This window comes from Daphnia carinata, chromosome 10 (genome assembly GCF_022539665.2).
Source record: "Daphnia carinata strain CSIRO-1 chromosome 10, CSIRO_AGI_Dcar_HiC_V3, whole genome shotgun sequence".
Lineage (NCBI taxonomy): Eukaryota > Metazoa > Arthropoda > Branchiopoda > Diplostraca > Daphniidae > Daphnia > Daphnia carinata.
Window position 1 is genome coordinate 96,056 of NC_081340.1, and position 18,475 is coordinate 114,530.

Consider the following 18,475-nt stretch of genomic DNA (forward strand, 5'->3'; position numbering starts at 1 on the left):
GCGGAGCTTGAAATTCAGCGTCGACTTCCGAAATTAAAACTAGCTCCCGTTTTTGTGTAGGCTTTTCCTCTGGTTGACATAAGGCAATCTTACCAATTACGTTATGAATTACTTCGATTTGGCCTAAGGTTGTATTCCTAGGAAGTATGACTTGACTTAACGAATGGTTTTCGACCATAATTTGATATTTCCCATCTTCCGATACAGTTCCAACAAATTCTTCAATAAAAATACCGGCCGGCAAATCCTCTGCTGGGGTAAAAATAAATGTGCTATTAGGGGGGACATACGGAAATGAACCTGTCATTTGCGCTGCGATTACGAGCGCCGTCTGACGAACTAGCGTCGTCTTTTTGACCGTCGTAATTGCCATGTCTGGTGCCCTAGAGATGGCTGATCCCTGCTCATCCCTGGCTAAGTAAATACGTTTGGCTTCTCCGTCAAGCCGAAACCCGTGTTTCTGGATTGCATCCCATCCAAGGATACAGTCTTCAGAAACACCATTTGTAACAATGAACTCTTGCCGTAAAACGGACTCTCCGTAACGTACGGGCAATGTAACTTTACCCAGCGTATGCAACTTGTTATCTCCCACATCGTATAAATCGAAATCAAGCTGACTGCAGGTTACTTGATTTCTCGAGGGAAGCTTTTGAAATATCTTCTCGTGAATTATGCTTCTAGACGCGCCTGTGTCAAATAATGCCTGTAAAGGGATCTGAAAAATTTGTAATGGAATTCTGGGGGTCGATTCGTTTATTATTGTTGTTAATTTCGCAACTTGTCGGGATTTCAACTGAGGTACCCTATCAACTGACCCGAAGTTACAGTTGATACTTATTGGTTTCCCTGATGCTGAGGGGGACCCGGAATATTAGGCCTACTGGCCCTATACTTGGGACAATTGTTTGATTTATGGCCGATCTCACGGCAAGAATAGCAAATTGGGGGCTGTGCTTGTTCCAACATATACCGTTGAAATTTACGGCACTCCGATTGTGTGTGACCCCGAAACCCACAATAGTTGCAAGTTATTACATTCTCAATAGGCCCATTGTTCGGATTATGACCAGATCTTGGCGAAGATGGCATATAATTTGTAGGCCTATTTTGGTTCTTATCCCCTTGATACGGGTGGGTGTTACTCTTAGGGAAAGGTGGAGGGTTTGTCTTCCAGTTCCTTTCCCGATTGCCGTTGCCTGTTTGAAATGATACCCTTTTTTTATATGGGGCACCCGCCGAAGAAGAAACATTATCCTTCTTATTAATTTGGAGTTGTTTGACCGCCTGACTGAGCTCGCGCAGCGCGTCTTTAATTTCATCCTTCTCCGATTTCGGAGTGTCTACGATCTTGTTCCCTTGACGTATATTCGCGACGGCCTGATTGACTATTGCTTTCTGATCGATTAACATCTGCTTAATCTCATGCAATTCTGTATTTTCTGCACCTTTCGACTCGTCGATCGCCCTAACAAACTCATGTTTTTCACGGTCAGATTCGAGTGCTTCCAAGCGAACAGCATAAACGCGTGTCGTTGCAACCAGTGCGTTAAAGTCGCCAAATTCTTTGTACTTAACTTTCGCCTGTAACTTGGAATCCAAACCTTCGATAAATTTCTGCATGAGAATAATTGAAAAGGAACGCTCGATATGGCCTACAGGATACGCTTTTTTAAAGATTTCCTGAAGACGATGAGCATAATCAATTATTTTTTCTCCCGGTTTCCGTTTAGCCTTATTAAATTTCTTAATATACAAGTCAACGTTTTCGTCCCCGTGAAAGTGATCAAGTAAAGCTTCTTTAATAGACGTATAGTCATGAGGATGATCTTTGACAATATTTTGCACTACGGAAAAAGCCTTATCAGTCATTTTTGCTCGCAACATCTGAATAACCTTCTCCTCTGACCATCCTGACCCCTCAATTACGCTTTCAAAGGATTCGATCCAGGAATCAAAACGAGAAATTGGACTCCCTGAAAAAGAAGGAAGCAGTTGTAAGCGCGCGAAGGTATGTTGGGTAGTCTGAAGATCGTTCAAGTCGTTGACCGTGGCTGTCCGTGATGGGGATGAAGAACTAGCCATGTTTGGATTAAATGAAGGGAAATTTATTGTTCTTCGTTGTGGATTCGGAGGGAGTTCTGGAATGCCACTCGAAATTGCCTGATGCCCTCTGGTATCTCTTCCGGTCGTCTGGAGGGTTGGATGTGAGGAACGATTCGATTGATTGATCGTCTGCAACGTTGGCGTCTGCTGTGTGTCCGCCGTTCTTGCGAGGTTGTTTCCGACAGCGGCGATGTGTGTTGGGCCGGTGTGGCTTGTAGTTGGGTAATGTTCGTTTGTATGCACAACAGCGCTTGTTTCAATCGTATTTCCGTTTGCGTGATTAGTGGTTTGATGTTGTTGGCCTCCTGTGCGTTGACTGGGTTGTTGGCTTCCGGAAAATTGTTCAGTTTGTCCAAGAGAAGTTGAATTTCTGGTTGCAGCACCTCCAAATTGTTGATTAAGTTTAGTTTTTCCAGGTACGACGCTAGGTTGTTCACTTCCTTCAAGAATGCTCGTTGTGATGCCAGTAAGATTTCTTCCAGATGGATTGATATGTCGCTCACTACGGTGATTATCTCCACGTATCTGCCGTCCTCGTCGGTGGTTTCGATATCTTTTCTCGGAACGAACCCGAAAATTCTTCCCGCTCTCGTTGGTGTGATCTTTTGCAGATCGATGAGATTGTAGATTTGACCGTGTAGACAAGTCAAAACCTGTCTCGCGTGCCGGGTGAAAATCCCCTTGAGCTCCGTCACAACCTCCCCTGTCTGCTTCTTCGTCTTCTTCGGTATCGGTCCACTGACTTTCACTTCCAGAATGGATGTCAGGTACGTCAGGAGAATCCTCGGTTGTTTCCAATTCGTCTGCGTCGGCTGTTCCACGTGGTAATTCCTCTGGACGTCGAGCATCAACTGGACAAGGTGATCCCAGATTTTCGGGTCGCTTGACTGAAAATCCTTCTCCCTCTCCTTGAGGCTTTGGAGGGTTAGTAATAGGAACGGCAGCTGGCTTTTCGGTGACTGAAAGATGCTGTTTCCGTTCTTTTTGACTTCTTGCAAAAGATGCTTGAGACTCACGTTGAGCTGTTCTTCCATTGGCTGCTCTCTTTTCCGAAAAGAAATTCGAAACGGCAATCGAGAAAGATTTGGTGGGAGAAGTTTGCTGGGAAACGGACCTTCGTTTTGGCGAAAGATGTCCTACAATTCTGTCTAAAAGGGAGGGTGACTTCGTAAAAGTCGAGGTTTTCTCTGTGCGCTGGACCTGAGGTTTGCGAGCGTTCGGTATGTCTAGACCAGGTACCGACTCGTATGCGGAATTTGATCTTAACTTCCTCTTCTGAGAGCTATCAGGAATCGCCCTTGGTTTTAAAACAGGGGAAGCGGACTTTTTAATAGCGTTTGTTTTCCTATTGGAAGTCTTACACCCCGTAAACTTATCAGCAACGGCAGACTTAGCAGTGGGTAATGCTTCAAAATTGATAGCTCTCGCTACGGATTCGTCAATAGGTGTAGTGGCCTCAACAGAAATGTTAGTAGCGGCAACAGGCGTTCGAGAAAGTTTAGGCCTACTGTGGAAAATATTATCAGTCATTGTGGGTGAGTCCGAGAAATCGCTGCCACCATTATGTAAAGCATCTTCCTTGTGGGAAGATGGACTTTACGAATTTAAGACAATAAAGAATAAAAATAATAAAATAATAAATGAATAAAAGAATGATAGAACTCAGAGGCGTTGTACCCACAATGACGACTATATTTGTCTTAGTTTAAGCATAAAAGTACAAGAGGTTTCGAATAAAAGAACAAGAGAAACATACGAAATAAAAGGGAAACTGAAAGTGTAACGGGATAACTGTAGTGTGAGCTTACCGCAATAGCACGGGCAGAATAAGAGAGCAGATGTAAGCTGAAGACGAGTTGTAACACAACTCGTCGGCACGTTGGTAACACAAGTTGTAAGAATTGACTCTCACTTGGGCACGAGACTAAGATCAATTCTCAAACACAATATTGAAACAAAAGGAGGCACGAGCTGAATATGAACTTGACCGTAAGAGTCAGATACTCGTCGGTAACTCTCTTTCTTCAGGTCTTGAGTTCATCAAGAAACTTCGCATATTGGGCAATGATAAATTGCTGCGCAATTATTAGTCATCAATACATGGAATTGGATATGGCGAGATGATGGTGCAACAATGAGTCATACTTGTTTCCGCCAATCAAACGTGTTGTTATAAGCGGCTTTGTGCCGATGAAATATGATATAGCATAAAGCAGGTGTTTATATAGGTCAAGTTGCTGCGCATATTGATGGTGCAATATGGAAATGGCGCAGTTATAAGAATTACGCAGTTATGGAATTGCGCAACTATATTGTGCAATTAATATGAATTAAATGGATATAATAATAAGCATACATAGACAAGAATATAAACGTATAAAGTATTTATTGACTTCGTTACATTTGTATGAACGTCAGCGATTGTCTCAACTTTTGTTCCGTTTGCGTGATTATTGGCTTGATGTCGATCGCCTGCTGTGCGAAGAACGGGTTGTTGGCTTCCGGAAAATTGTTCAGTTTGTCCAAAAGGAATATGATTTCCGGCTGTAGTACCTCCAAATTGTTGATGAGTTGTAGTTTCTTTAGGTATGCCGCTAGGTTGGCTACTTCCTTTAGGAACGTTCGTTGGGACGCCAGCAAGATCTCTTCCAGATGAAGGGATGTGTCGCTCACTTTGGTGATGATTTCCACGTATCTCCCGTCCTCGTCTCTGTCGGTGATGTCCCGTCTTGGAACGAAGCCAAATAGTTCTCGCTTTGTTGTTGGTGTGACCACTTGAAGGTCTATTATGTTGTAAATTTGTCCGTGTAGGCAAGTCAGAACCTGTCTCGCGTGTCGTGTGAAAATTTTCTTGAGCTCCGTCACAATTTCCTCCGTCTGCTTCTTCGTCTTCTTCGTGATCGGTACACTGGCTTTCACCTCCAGAATGGATGTCAGATACTTCAGAAGTGTCTTCGGTTGTTTCCAATCCGTTAGTGTTAATTTTTTTGCGTCGTAATTCCTCTGAATGTCGCGCATCAACGCGACAAGATGATCCCAGATTTTCGGGTCGCTCGATTGGAAGTCCTTCTCCCTCTCCTTGAGGCTCTTGATGGCTAGCAGTAGGAACGGTAGCTGGCTGTTCGGTAGTTGGAAGATGCTGTCCCCTTTCTTCTTGATCTCTTGGAACAGGTACTGAAGGTTGACGTTGAGCTGGTCTTCCATTGGTTGTCTTCTTTTTTGCAAACAAACCCGAGACTTGTTCAAAAAAAGCGTTTGTTGGGGAAGTGTTTGTGGAAACGGTTTTCTTGGGTGAAAGACGGTTTACTAGTTGGGCTATGAAGGAAGGAGAATTTCTTACGGTCGAGGTATCAGCTTTACTTTGAGCTCGTGGTTTGCGAACGTTTGAAAGGTCTACTGGCTTTACTAACTCATACGCAGAGTTCGATCTTAACTTTCTTAGCTGGGGATTATTTGGAATTGCGCTAGGCTTCAAAACAGGAGAGGCAGATTTCCTGATAGTTTCTGTTGCTTTTCTCGAGGTTTTATTACCCGTAAACTTATCAGATCCAGCAAGATTTGAAGTGGAAGTTTTATCAAAATTAAGGGTTCTGGCTACACCTTCATCAATTTGAATAACTGGCTCAATAGGACTTTTAATAGTGGATACAGGTGTGCGCGAAAGTTTATGCTTACTAGAAAAAATATTATCCGTCATTGTGGGTGAGTTCGATAGATCGCTGCCACCATTATGTAAAGCATTCTTTTAGTAATAAAAGAACGTCTTTACGTGATTTAAAGACAAGTTGTAATAAGAAAATGAACTCGGGAAGGCGTTACCACAATGCCGAATATATTTTATTCTAATAGGCCGAAGATAATAAACGAATTACACAGATATAGAATATAAATGGGAAACGGAAATACAAAATGGAGTCAGGTGAGTCTAGTCTTACCGTCACCGCCGTGGCGAAGATGGAATAAAGATGTCAAATATATTTGAAGAAATAGACAGCACTTGTAGCACTAAGAATGAGAACTGGTACTGGAAATAACTGAATGGCTGAAGAGAACTGTAGGAATATAGAACTAACTTTTGGGAACAAAAAGAGCATCCTTTTATACGTTTTACAGGCTTAAGGGAACATAGCATTTCCGACAAAATGAGCTCCGGATGTCGTACGCAGGAACATTTCATATTCACGGAAATGCATGGCGCGACTTCCTACTCATGCAGATTCATCCAATCGGAAATAAGTAGAGCACAAGGTACAATATAAAAATAGAATTCAACGAAAGGGCAACAACACTTGAATTATGATATCTATAAGAAATAAAGACAGCGGATATAATATATAATCATATTAATAAAACAAACAATCAAAACACAATATAATTCAATAAAAATTGTATTTTATGACTTCGTTACATGTGCCTGACAAGTTCCGTCTGTCTTATCTTTTCTCTTTCAACGTTTGATATCTTTATTCCATCTTCGCCACGGCGGTGACGGTAAGACTAGACTCACCTGACTCCATTTTGTATTTCCGTTTCCCATTTATATTCTATATCTGTGTAATTCATTTATTATCTTCGGCCTATTAGAATAAAATATATTCGGCATTGTAGTAACGCCTTCCCGAGTTCATTTTCTTATTACAACTTGTCTTTAAATAACGTAAAGACGTTCTTTTATTACTAAAAGAATGCTTTACAATTATGTAGCATCAATTGGGTCTTACCCAGATGACAAGAGGAAATAGAATGTTCCATAGTTAAACGGCTCCAGCCGCTCAGTCACCCATTCTTCTTCTACTGTTTGCGGCCCCTTCAGAGGGATAAAAGTCTATTGATAGCTGCGAAAAACTGCAGATACCCCAATCTTCCCAACAGAAACACAACCTGTAGCCAAGACTAGGAATTGCAAGCGCCAATCTCCTAAATAAATTTAAGTATCTAAGTTCAAAATTATTAAAATTTTTTATTCTAGTTCATTTGACAAACCTGTATTAACTACTAGTACACCAAGACGTCCAATGTGTCAGAAAGTTTTGTGTGCAACTTGCGCCAGTTTCGGCTGCTAGATCAATAGTTTAAATACCTATGGCTGATCTAATGACAGAAATTTATTTACATCAAAGCAGATCTAAGAGAAATTCAATACCTCCGTAAACGCTCGTCATATTACATAACACACATTTAAAAATTCTGCAATTCCACAAGGAATTGAATTATTTACCCATTTAGTTAAAAATTAGATCTCCACAATCATTTTTCAGTAGTTATTGCCCCATTTAAAAGACTTTGGCATGGCAGGCATATTTGACAGATGAAATGCGATTGATCGCAAAAGCTAGATTCTGGACAGTCCAAATCTAAGCGGCACTAATCCATAAAAAAAACCTCAGTAAAACGTATGAATCCCGCTACTACAGTTTGCTAGGGCTAAATTTATCTCGTGGGACGTAGCAGCAGCATTGAATATATGAAGCAAATGCACGAACAAAATTCACACCATGAAGTTCATCGAATGAAAGGTGTACATGTTGTGAACGTCCTGCGAATACTGAATGAGTAAATTATCTTACACTTAAACGTACGCTTGTGTAGTATTTGGGAGCATCGGTGTAGTAGCTTGCAGTAGCAGATGTTGTCATGTGGTAAACTGGAAACTCTTTGTAATAACTTGGAGTAGAGTAGTATTTGGTGGTTAGGGTGCAGTACATTTGAGCAGTATAGGTGTTGGTGTAGTATTCCAGATTTTGGACATGTAGTACTTGGGGGGTTCGGTGCACTAGCTAGGGGCAGCCTGTATGGTCGTGTAATACTTGGTCTTCTTCGTTGTGTAGTAGTCACGACCTTGGTGGTATACTAGGATGACGGGGTAGTATAGTATCCAGAATAAGACGAACCTATTGGTCCACCCATGGTGTTTCCAGCTATCTGAAATGCAACAGCCAACATCAGCATTGTGGCGTAGTTAGCTACAAATTGAAAACGAATGTGGTTTAAAAAATCATTCAAGCAGCCATAATTTGGTTGGTATTACAAATACCAGCCAATTTACTGTACCTTTTGATTAAATTGAGGCTTTTACCTGAGCAAATGATGTCAGAACAGGTCAACTTTTTTCAGCTTGTGTATGAAGATCAAGTTTAATGCATACAAAAGGAGACGAACGGAACACGATTTCAATATTCAAAATTTCAAAAGAAATATCATAACTTACCGTTTAAAAAAAAAGAAATGAATTAAATTAGAATAGCAGGCTACCCATTGTTATTTATTTACATGATAATTCGTCTGTTTTGAACAATGCTCTACACTACGATGCCACATTTACAAAAATTCCGATTAGGGAAAAAGTCATGGATGAAATTAAAACGGATGAAATGAATTTAGTAACTGTATATTTATTTAAATAACGTCTCAGTGCTAGTCATTCTTGGGAAGGAATAGTACTTTACTAGTCTCGCTGTAGTAGCTGGGATTGAACCTTTGTTGTAGTGTAGTAAACCGAAGGTTGGGAATGCTAGCTTGAAGTCAAATGGTATTTAAAAGCAGGTTTGAGTTTAGGATGTGGTTGAGTAGTAATAATACGTTATGGTCATGCAGAATTTTGTAATACACGATTTTTGTGATAACTGGTACCAATCATTCAATCCAAAATGTGTTTGGCTCGACAACTTATAATTTCACAGCACACCTGGAATAACACTTTGCCAATGTATCAACACATTAGTGACAAGATTGGCCGCACGGTGATACGTAGGATTTTTGCATAGCATTAACGGTATTGTTGCGAGATGCCACACCCTAATTCGTGAATGCTAGATAATAATTGAATTTTAAACGTTTAGTTTGTTTTTGGCTTTATAACGACGTTGAATAATATTCATTACTATTTTCTCGATAATGTTCATTTATTACATTGTATAATAGTTTCTCTGAATTTAAATGAGAGTTACTTTTACTACGGAAAATGCACGCTTGTGTTATCAACATGGTTTGGTGCCGTAATTCACTGTATATAATAGTTGCGTGTATATCTAAATATAGCGGCACTTGAAATGACTGGGTATGGGCCCCCTCCCAATGTTGGAATTGCTAGTAACCAAGAGTCTGTAAGCAATTACAACTCGAAACGTCAAGCGTTAGTATGGGACTGGCCATCCATTTCAACGCAAGACTGAATAGAGAAGTAAGAGCTTTCAGCTGATGTCACGGTGGGGATCATGTAGTACAGCAATATGATCCGGGCCAACATCGTAACAGTTCTGGAGGATACTAGCATGTCAGTCAAGTGCTTAGCGCAATCATTTTGACTATTTTCAGATCATTTTAACTGTAAGAGATGTATTTTGTGACTGAATGCCCCTTTCCCTCTCTTGCGAGACGACCAATAGGCCTAGGGCGGGGCTTACATACAAGAAAATGTACAATGGTGGCCCTCTATCGAGGACCACCCAATTCAAACACATTAAAACGGCTGGGCAGCCTCGTGCAACAAGCAGAATATGTATATAAAACAATTATAGTAAGACATGGTATGCCTAAAGCTATTCTTTCAGATCATGGAACCAATTTCACGTCGAAATTATTTCGTTATTTTTGTAAGAAATTAAAAATTGAACACAGACTAACAACTGCTTATAATCCAGCTAGCAACGGAGAAACAGAAAGTTTAATAGAACATTGAAAACAATGTTGAGAAAGAAATTAAAAGATGGAAAGCATACAAATTGGGAAGATATGCTGGATGATGTTTTATTTATTTATCGTAGTTCTGTCCATTCTTCGACACTGGACATTACTTATTGCACGGCAGAGATCCTAATATACCCATTAATGAATTCCTTGACGCTTACCCAAAAACATTTATCTCCACATCAGATTACGTAGGTAACTTAACAGAACGCTTGCGTTATAGTTTCCAACGCGTCCGTGAGGAGCGTGAAAAAGCAAAAAACCTTCAGAGGGAATAATATAATAAAAGAGCGAATGTAAAACAATATATGGTAGGAGATAGAGTATTATTAGATATAAGAGTAGTTAAAGAGGGCGATAGTAGGAAATTCGCGTCCAAATATAAAGGTACTTATAGAGTTGTAAAAGAATATTAAAATAATAAAGTTGACATAGCCGACAAATCATATATTTGTCAACGTACACACGTTAACCGTTCAAAACCCCTTTATGAAACAGTGCTATGAAAATATGAGCATTGTCCCCCTATCGAGACGCCTTCGAAGTTCGACAATCGATTCCGTAATCTATTTCGACCCAAACGATGGAAATTGCGGAACATATGGAGCAAAAAACCAGTGGATTGGCGGAGAAAAAGGCCCAGACGAAAAAGGCCCAGACGAAAAAGGCCCGCGAAAAAGGCCCAGACGAAAAAGGCCCATACGAAAAAGGCCCACTTTTTCCAAATTCAAAAGTGGGCCTTTTTCTCCATTGGACTGGGCCTTTTTCTCCGCTCAATTTCCATGTTCCTACAAACTTTATATTTGTTTCCAAAATTGTATTTCCCACCTCTATTCCGTGGAATCTGGAATGTACAAAGGTTGCTGAAACCGTGATATTCTATAAGGTTTGCAGAGATCAAACAATGTTAGCGTTTGTACGCTAGTTAATCTTTGATTATTTATTCGGTTGTAATCTAATTTCGGATTATATTAGTATTTATCTATTGCTTATATCCCGTTTCATAAGGTTCATTTTTCACAATTTTTGTTTTTTGAACAACTATCGCTTCTTGAAATGTAATAGAAGAAATACATGTTTTCCGCACATAGCCTTGTTCTGTCCACCCTCTTTGATCATTCCTCCCAACCCCCAGTCCATATCCCTTATCACTTCCCTTTGTCGATGCTTATGCCATAGGTAAAGACCACTTATTCATTGTGAATACGGAAACTGAATGAGTTCCGCGGGGCTTTTGTGGTTGCTGGAAACAAAGATATGTTACCACGAAGACTAGTTTGTTATTATTAACATTTGATAAATAATGTTTATAGGAACATTTAATAAATAATGTTTATAGGAATAATATTACAAACTTAAACTATCGTCTGAGGCAAGGACCAAAACAAAGACTATTGTAATTCAATATTGATTCTAATACCATTTATTCCTTATACGTTTTCAATTCTTTTAACAATTACAAAGAGCCCAATAAATATATTAAAATCATAACCTACTGCTATAAATGATTTTGTTCGTTCTTCGTGTCCTGTTTTCACCTTTTGCACATTTTCAAGCAGCTATTGATTACCTATAATTACACATCACATACTACATTGAGATATAAGGAAGCTTTACACTTTACGTTAACAAAACTACTAATAATGACAAATGAATTTTCTACCATGACGGACTTTTTTTTTATGATAGTCTCTTATTAGTGAAGACACTAAACCTTTTAAAATGAATCTAAGATTTTTTTTCTTCAAATTTTCCACGATCATGGAAGGCATATCAGTGTATTTTTCAAAAAAACTATCACGACATAGCTGCATATGAAAGAATACAAGTTTAGCTGATCCATCAGTCAGTATCAGCCTTTCATGCGATAAATTTGCCTTTTTTCTTTAGTTTATTCACTTTATGGTCTTTCTTTTCAGTTTTCTTTTTCTTAATGTTGGCTTTTCTCCTTTTCTGTTGTTATTCCTTTCTCTTTTCCTTTTCTTCGATTCGTTCAGCGCAATTTTTGTTACTCTCTGATTTGATTTGATCTCGTTCATTAATTGATTTGGCAAGCAATTCCACATAGTCTTTTACCTATTGCAATACAGAAAGGTTAAAGGTTTTCAAGATCTTACAAATATTTTTGTCAAATTGAAAGTTTACCTGAAAACCTTCAGCTATTTGCAGAGCACCATTTCATGCCTGTTTCTCTTCAATGCTTCCTGTATTCTCAGCTTCAGCTTGGCCTACCAAGTTTTCATTTTCGCTTTGAGTTTTTTTTTTTAGCGTTGCCACTTCTGGATCTAAAGTGGGTTTTTTCAGAATGGGTGAGGAATTAGATAGTTCTCCAAAATCAAATTTGCTGGAAACTAGGCAGCCTTCACTGTTAAAAATTGGTGTTGGCAGTGTACTTGCTAGTCTTGGTTCAGGAATTTCTGTTTCGACAAACTCTGAAAGACCAGAGGCTGATAACACTGATGTTGCCTTGGTGGCTCGTGCAAGTTTGGCAATTCAGGACCTCTTCTTCTTAGTTTTCCTTTTTAATTTCTTCTTCATTTCATCTAACTTCCGTTTAGTTTGGTTTTTGTTTTCTTATCAGATAAATCCAGCTTTTTCCCTGAAAGTCAATGGAGTAAATTGGCCGGTCTGCCTTAAATGTAAAAATTAACACATACCTGGAAGTGTGAGAGCTTAGCTGTTAGACGTTCTTCCATTTTTTCAGGATTGTAAGCACAGTTCCTGGTGTCAATTTTTTAAAAAGAACTATTGTGGTGAACACCAGCCTGATTCCTATCAAGATCTTGAATTGTAGAAACACTTTGAGTTGGAATATTGGTCAATGAGCTAGAAATGAAAGGTCTTCAGAAGAGGGTTGCTTTTTAAGTGCGACGATGTCAACGGGCCCTCGCTTTTTATCAGGCTCTTGGTATTTTAGGTTCATTTCCTACAAAATTTGTTTAGACGACACTTTCAAGTTCTTGTTCCGTTTTTCCATAAACCAAAACTGCCTCTCATGTCATAATCTTTAAACTTTATTATATTTACCGTGGTCTCTCAAGATTATCGTGGATCACTCCATAGATCACACTATACGAACCTAACCTATTGTTATTTTCTTTAGGGAACGACATTTTCAAGCCAAATCTAGCTTCAGGACGCCTCCACTAGAGGGCAGTATAAGCAGATGGAAAGCATGAACAATAACAAAGTACCAAAATTTTGTTGATTTTGTAATAAAAAAATTAAAAATTTTTAAAAATTTCAATAGACAATCTTAAGAGTTTTTTTTTTACTACGTTCGTTTTTTGTACTACCCTTCATACGATTATTTAGATACTTATTCTGCTTATACTGCCCTCAAGTGGAGGCGTCCTGAAGCTAGGTTTGGCTTGAAAATGTCGTTCTCTAAAGAAAATAACAATAGGCTAGGTTCGCCGACATTTCCAAGCCAAATCTAATATGCGAATTCCATTGATAGCTTTGCTGTTGTTGTCTGCTAGCATCAAAGCTAGTACCGAAAGAATTCGGTGAAACAAGGGAAAAGGCCGTTATTGCAACAAAATGTTTCGGTGCAACAAATTCTACCAAAAACTCCTTTTACCATAAAAGACGGCTAGCTGCTTTAAAGAGGTAAATTGAGTAAGCTCTTCTACAGAGACTTACGTGCAGCTTGCACTTAAATTGTTGATGCGGAATATATTATGCATTGTCATTCACATTCAATGTTTATTTTGTTTTCTAGGAGAAGACTTAAAAAAGTGACATCAAGGATATTTTGTTATGCGGGTTTATTGATTATTACCAGGATCCAAGCATAAACCAAAGCCAAACATAGGACTTGCTTAACCACTCAACAATATTACTGTGAAAGGATGCCAAATTATGAAAGCGGTATAACATTTTACTAACGAATACACCTTAGAATATCTTTACTTTGTTTTTGCATGATACCAGAGGATCATCCAAACCATCCACCTTTCTGATTTGAGGTCTTCAATGGATGAATGTAATTTAAACGAGTTTTCATATTGAGTCTGAAAAAGAAAGGTATGTGAAGGGTCAAAACCTAATTTTTAAAATGTTCATACATAGTGGTTTTCTTGAGCATGCAATAACAAAAATTGTGAGCATAACTTTGATATTGGATTCTAGGGATGAATAGATGACTTCTATTGATTATGTTGCTGAACAGCTTCCTACAGATCCTGATAGCAATGATGTGGATATGCCAGCTGTGTCTAAAAAACACCACGAACCATGCTTCCAATCCTGAAGAAATGGAAGAACGTCTAACAGCTAAGCTCTCACACTCCCAGGTATATGTTAATTTTTACATTTAAGGCAGACCGGCCAGTTTATTCCATTGATTTTCAGGGAAAAAGCCGGATTTATGTGAAACGAAAACAAAAAAAAAAACTAAACGAAAGTTAGATGAAATGAAGAAGAAATTAAAAAGGAAAAATAAGAAGAAGAGGTCCTGAATTGCCAAACTTGCACAAGCCACCATGGCAGCATCTGTGTCATCTACCTCAGGTCTTTCAGAGTTTAGCTAGTCTTCAGAGAAAAATTAAAACCAAAAGTGAAAATCTTGGTAGGCCAAGCTGAAGTTGAGAAGGCATGAAGCATTAAAGAGAAACAGGCATGAAATGGTGCTCTGCAATTAGCTGAAGGTTTTCAGGTAAACTTTCAATGCGACAAACACATTTGTAAGATCATCAAAACTTTTAACCTTGCTGTATTGCAATAGGTAAAGGACTGTGGAATTGCTTGACAAATAAATTAAGAAACGAGATAAAATCAAAGAAAAAGTTAAAAAAAATTGGGATGAACGCATCGAAGAAAGGGATAAGGAATAACAACAGAAAAAGAGAAAAGCCAACATTAAGAAAAAGAAAACTGAGAAGAAAGAACATAAAGTGAATAAATTAAAGAAAAACAGGCAAATGTATCATATGAAATACTGATACTGTCTCATGGATGAGCTAAACTCGTGTTCTATCATGTGTAAGCCATGTCGTGATAGTTTTTTATAACAATACACTGGCATGCTTCCTATGATCGGGGAAAATTTGAAGAAAAAAAATCTTAGATTCTTTTTAAAAGGAGTGTAAAAGTGTCTTCACTAATAAAAGACTAAAAAAAAAGCCCTTCATGGTAGAAAATAAACGTTGAATTTGTAATTGTTAGTAGCTTTGTTAACGTAAAGTGCAAAGCTTCCTTATATTTCACTGTAGTATGTGATGTGAATTAGGTAACCAATAGCTGCTTAATAATGTGCATAAAGGGGAAACAAGACGAAGAACGTAAAAAATCATTTATAATTGCTGGAAAAACGCGAGTGCTTACCAGAGACGTAGATGGTTCTCTCGGACTAAAGGTGAGGTTATTCTTTAACAAAAGCCATGCATTAACTATTTAAGTTTGACTCATAGATGTTCCTACGCAAATTGAATATTCCAGTTTTGCTCGAACTATTTATTGCTTTGCTGAAAAGCGCTCCAAGATAACAGTCAGCAGCCACCGCCTGGCATAGTTATAGCAGTTGATTATGATTTCAATATATTTATTTGGCTCTTTGTAATTGTGAAAAGAATTGAAAATGTTATAAGGTAATAAATGGTACGAGAATCAATATTGAATTATAATATACTTTTTTTTGTCCTTGCCTCAAACGATAGTTTAAGTTTATAGCATTATTCCTATAAAAATTATTCATCAAATGTTAATAATAATAAACTAGTCTTCGTGTTAACATATCTTCGTTCCCAGCAACCACAAAAGCCCCGCGGAACTCATTCAGTTTCCGTATTCACAACGAATCAGTGGTCTTTACCTATGGCATAAGTATCGACAAAGGGAAGTTATAAGGGAGATGGACTGGGGTTTTGGGAAATGATCAAAAAAGGTGCACAGAACAAGGCCAAGTGCGAAAAACATTTATTTCTTATATTATATTTGAAGAAGCGATAGTAGTTCAATAAACAAAAATTGTGAAAAATGAACTTTATTTAACGGGATATTAGCAATATATAAATACTAACATAATCCGAAATCACATTGCTACCTAATAAATAATCAAAGATTAAATAGCGTACATACACTAACATTGTTTGAGCTCGGCAAACCCTATAGAAGGTAACGGTTTCAGCAACCTTTGTACATTCCAACTTCCACGGAATAGGAAGTTGGAAATACATTTTGGAAACAAATATAAAGTTTGTAGGAACATGGAAATTGAGCGGAGAAAAAGGCCCAGTGTAATGGAGAAAAAGGCCCACTTTTAAATTTGGAAAAAAGTATGCCTTTTTCGTGTGGGCCTTTTTCGTATGGGCCTTTTTTGCGAGCCTTTTTCGTCTGGGCCTTTTTCGTCTGGGCCTTTTTCTCCGCCAATCTCCACAGGATGTCTCAATGGCGTCGAAAGACGACAGACCTAAATCGGATATGCCGACGTCTCTATGATATCCCCAAGACGAAGTGTGCTAGTAGGGAAGAAAACAAAACCCTGTTTTAAAATGCGGCACGAGTCTGATATTTCAGTCCATGAAATATGTGTAACGTCGCACGCAAGTAATGAAGTTGTATATGTGTTGGAACGAAATTTTGAATTCAGATAGTGGTATTGAATGATCAACCACTATAATACTCAGTGGTTTGTTTTTGGGCGTTTGTAGTTTTGCCCCATTGTCTTCTGGTCATTGTTCTCTTGTTTTTAAGCTTTTCGTTTTGTTTGTTTTTTTTCCTCTTTTTTAATTATTCTTTTTTTATTATTAATGTTTTTTTTAGTTCAACATTGTGTTTCAACGGAATGACTCCTGTCTCTTTTGCTTTCAATTACTACACTTTCAGTTCAACAGCAAGTGGTGAAGGGAGCGCACGTGATAATACTTGTTGTTGACGAGTAACAGACTATCCCGAAAAGCCGAGAGGTTTTAAACGTGGGGGAAATGAATATTGAATTTGTCAACGATGGTTTTGAGCTATATGAAAACCCAAGTATTGCAAAGATCGAGGGCGATGAGGCGACTAAGCCGCATTCGGAATCGCCTTCTAATGGAACAAAAAGCCAAAACTTACCTTCGGATATGCTGGAGTGCGAAAATTGTCCTGTTTTTCTTTCCAAGCCATCGACGACTCTGTTAGTTGCAAATTCAGAGCCCGATATCCGGCATCAGGAAGAAAAAATCGAAAAAGTCAATGATGTGGGAAACGAAGGAGAGGAGCGCGGGGGATGGAGCAACAAGCTTGATTTCCTGTTCTCTTGCATAAGTGTCTCGGTAGGATTGGGCAACATTTGGCGTTTTCCTTATCTTTGTAAGTTTCAAAAAATGTTCACCGTTTCTGAAGCGTGTAGGTTTATAACAGCAATTCCGAATTTTTCATCTCAGGTTACAAAAATGGCGGGGGTATGTTTTTTTTTACTTTGCCTATAGGTTTTCATTTCTAGCATTTCAGGGTTGCTTAACGATTACTGCTCCAATATTTCATAGGAGCATTTCTGATAGCGTACTTTGTTGCCATGGTATTTTGTGGCATTCCGATATTCTACGCAGGTAATAATCGAAACCTATCGCCAACAAGTACTTCTTCATCATTACAATTTTAAAAAATTTTCAATTCGCTTTACAGAAGTTGCATTAGGACAATATTTAGGAGTTGGGGGTATTATTGGAAAAAGTAGTCTTATATATGTTTAAATGTATCCGCGCATTATTACATTATCACAGGTATGACATTTATTGGCCAATTAGTGCCTATTATGAAAGGTACAGTTGTTTTTCGTTGTTTATATTATAATGATTTGGCATATAAATTTCGCTGTAAAACGTTTTAATTGCACAGGTGTGGGTTTTGCAACCATGGTGAGTACGTTTGACAAATGTATCTACATGGTAATATCAATCGAAACATAATTTAGGTTGTGGTCGTACTGATCGACATTTATTACACCATTATCATCGCTTGGACCCTATTCTACTTGATTGCGTCGTTCAGCGCTTTACCTAGTCTTCCCTGGGCGGGTTGTGGTATGTACATCCTACAACGTTGTTGTCTGAAACAGTGACTCGTATGGCTAAATAGTCTATTTGCAGTATTTTACATTTCAGGTTATTGCAAATGTTATTAGTTTTTAATTTTTCAAGATCAATCTGTAATTTTTCTGTATAATTTTTAAATACTGTATGGATGTTCCAAATTAAAAATTTTTGCAATTTTCGTATTTCACTTAGATAATGCATGGAATACACCGAATTGTTACGTCCCGACTGACGTTGCGAATCTGACGTATGGGATCAGCCTTACCAACTCATCAGTGTCTGCAGTCGAAGAATTTTGGACGTAATACTACATCTAAAAATAAACGCTTCAAGTTGATATAAGTAATCACACCATCACATGTGCTTGTAGTGAGCGAGTTTTAGGTATCACAGATGGCATCGACAATTTGTCTTCTGTGCGTTGGGAACTGTTTGGAACGTTGGTATTGGCATGGATTCTTGTTTACTTCATCATCTGGAAGGGCTTAAATGAAAGCGGTTACGTAAGTTGTTTAAAAATGAGATTCTCCTGTGTTTAAACCAAGTTTTAAACTAATAAGAAATGTAATTATACACTGTAATATGCAGATAGTCTGGTTTACAGCCTTGTTTTCATTATACTTTTGGTGCTTCTTGTTCGAGCAGTTACGCTGGAAGGAGCGGAG

At 38.4% G+C, this 18,475-nt stretch overlaps 2 long non-coding RNA genes across 3 annotated transcripts; one reads left to right on the forward strand and one right to left on the reverse strand.

Moving 5' to 3' along the window:
* Positions 1-11,561: 11,561 nt before the first annotated feature.
* LOC130704407 (uncharacterized) lies at positions 11,562-12,923 on the reverse strand. 2 transcript variants are annotated; one of them, XR_009004941.2, is made up of 4 exons: positions 12,820-12,923; positions 12,450-12,718; positions 11,938-12,391; positions 11,562-11,868 (listed from the first exon to the last, which is right to left on the reverse strand). It is a non-coding gene; the product is annotated as an uncharacterized LOC130704407 (long non-coding RNA). The 2 variants fall into 2 exon arrangements; XR_009004940.1 differs by having other exon boundaries at positions 12,450-12,904.
* A 245-nt stretch (positions 12,924-13,168) lies between these two features.
* On the forward strand, positions 13,169-14,848 carry LOC130704408 (uncharacterized). The gene is made up of 6 exons (XR_009004942.1): positions 13,169-13,404; positions 13,517-13,665; positions 13,729-13,821; positions 13,927-14,090; positions 14,149-14,452; positions 14,522-14,848. It is a non-coding gene; the product is annotated as an uncharacterized LOC130704408 (long non-coding RNA).
* The last annotated feature ends 3,627 nt before the right edge of the window (positions 14,849-18,475 follow it).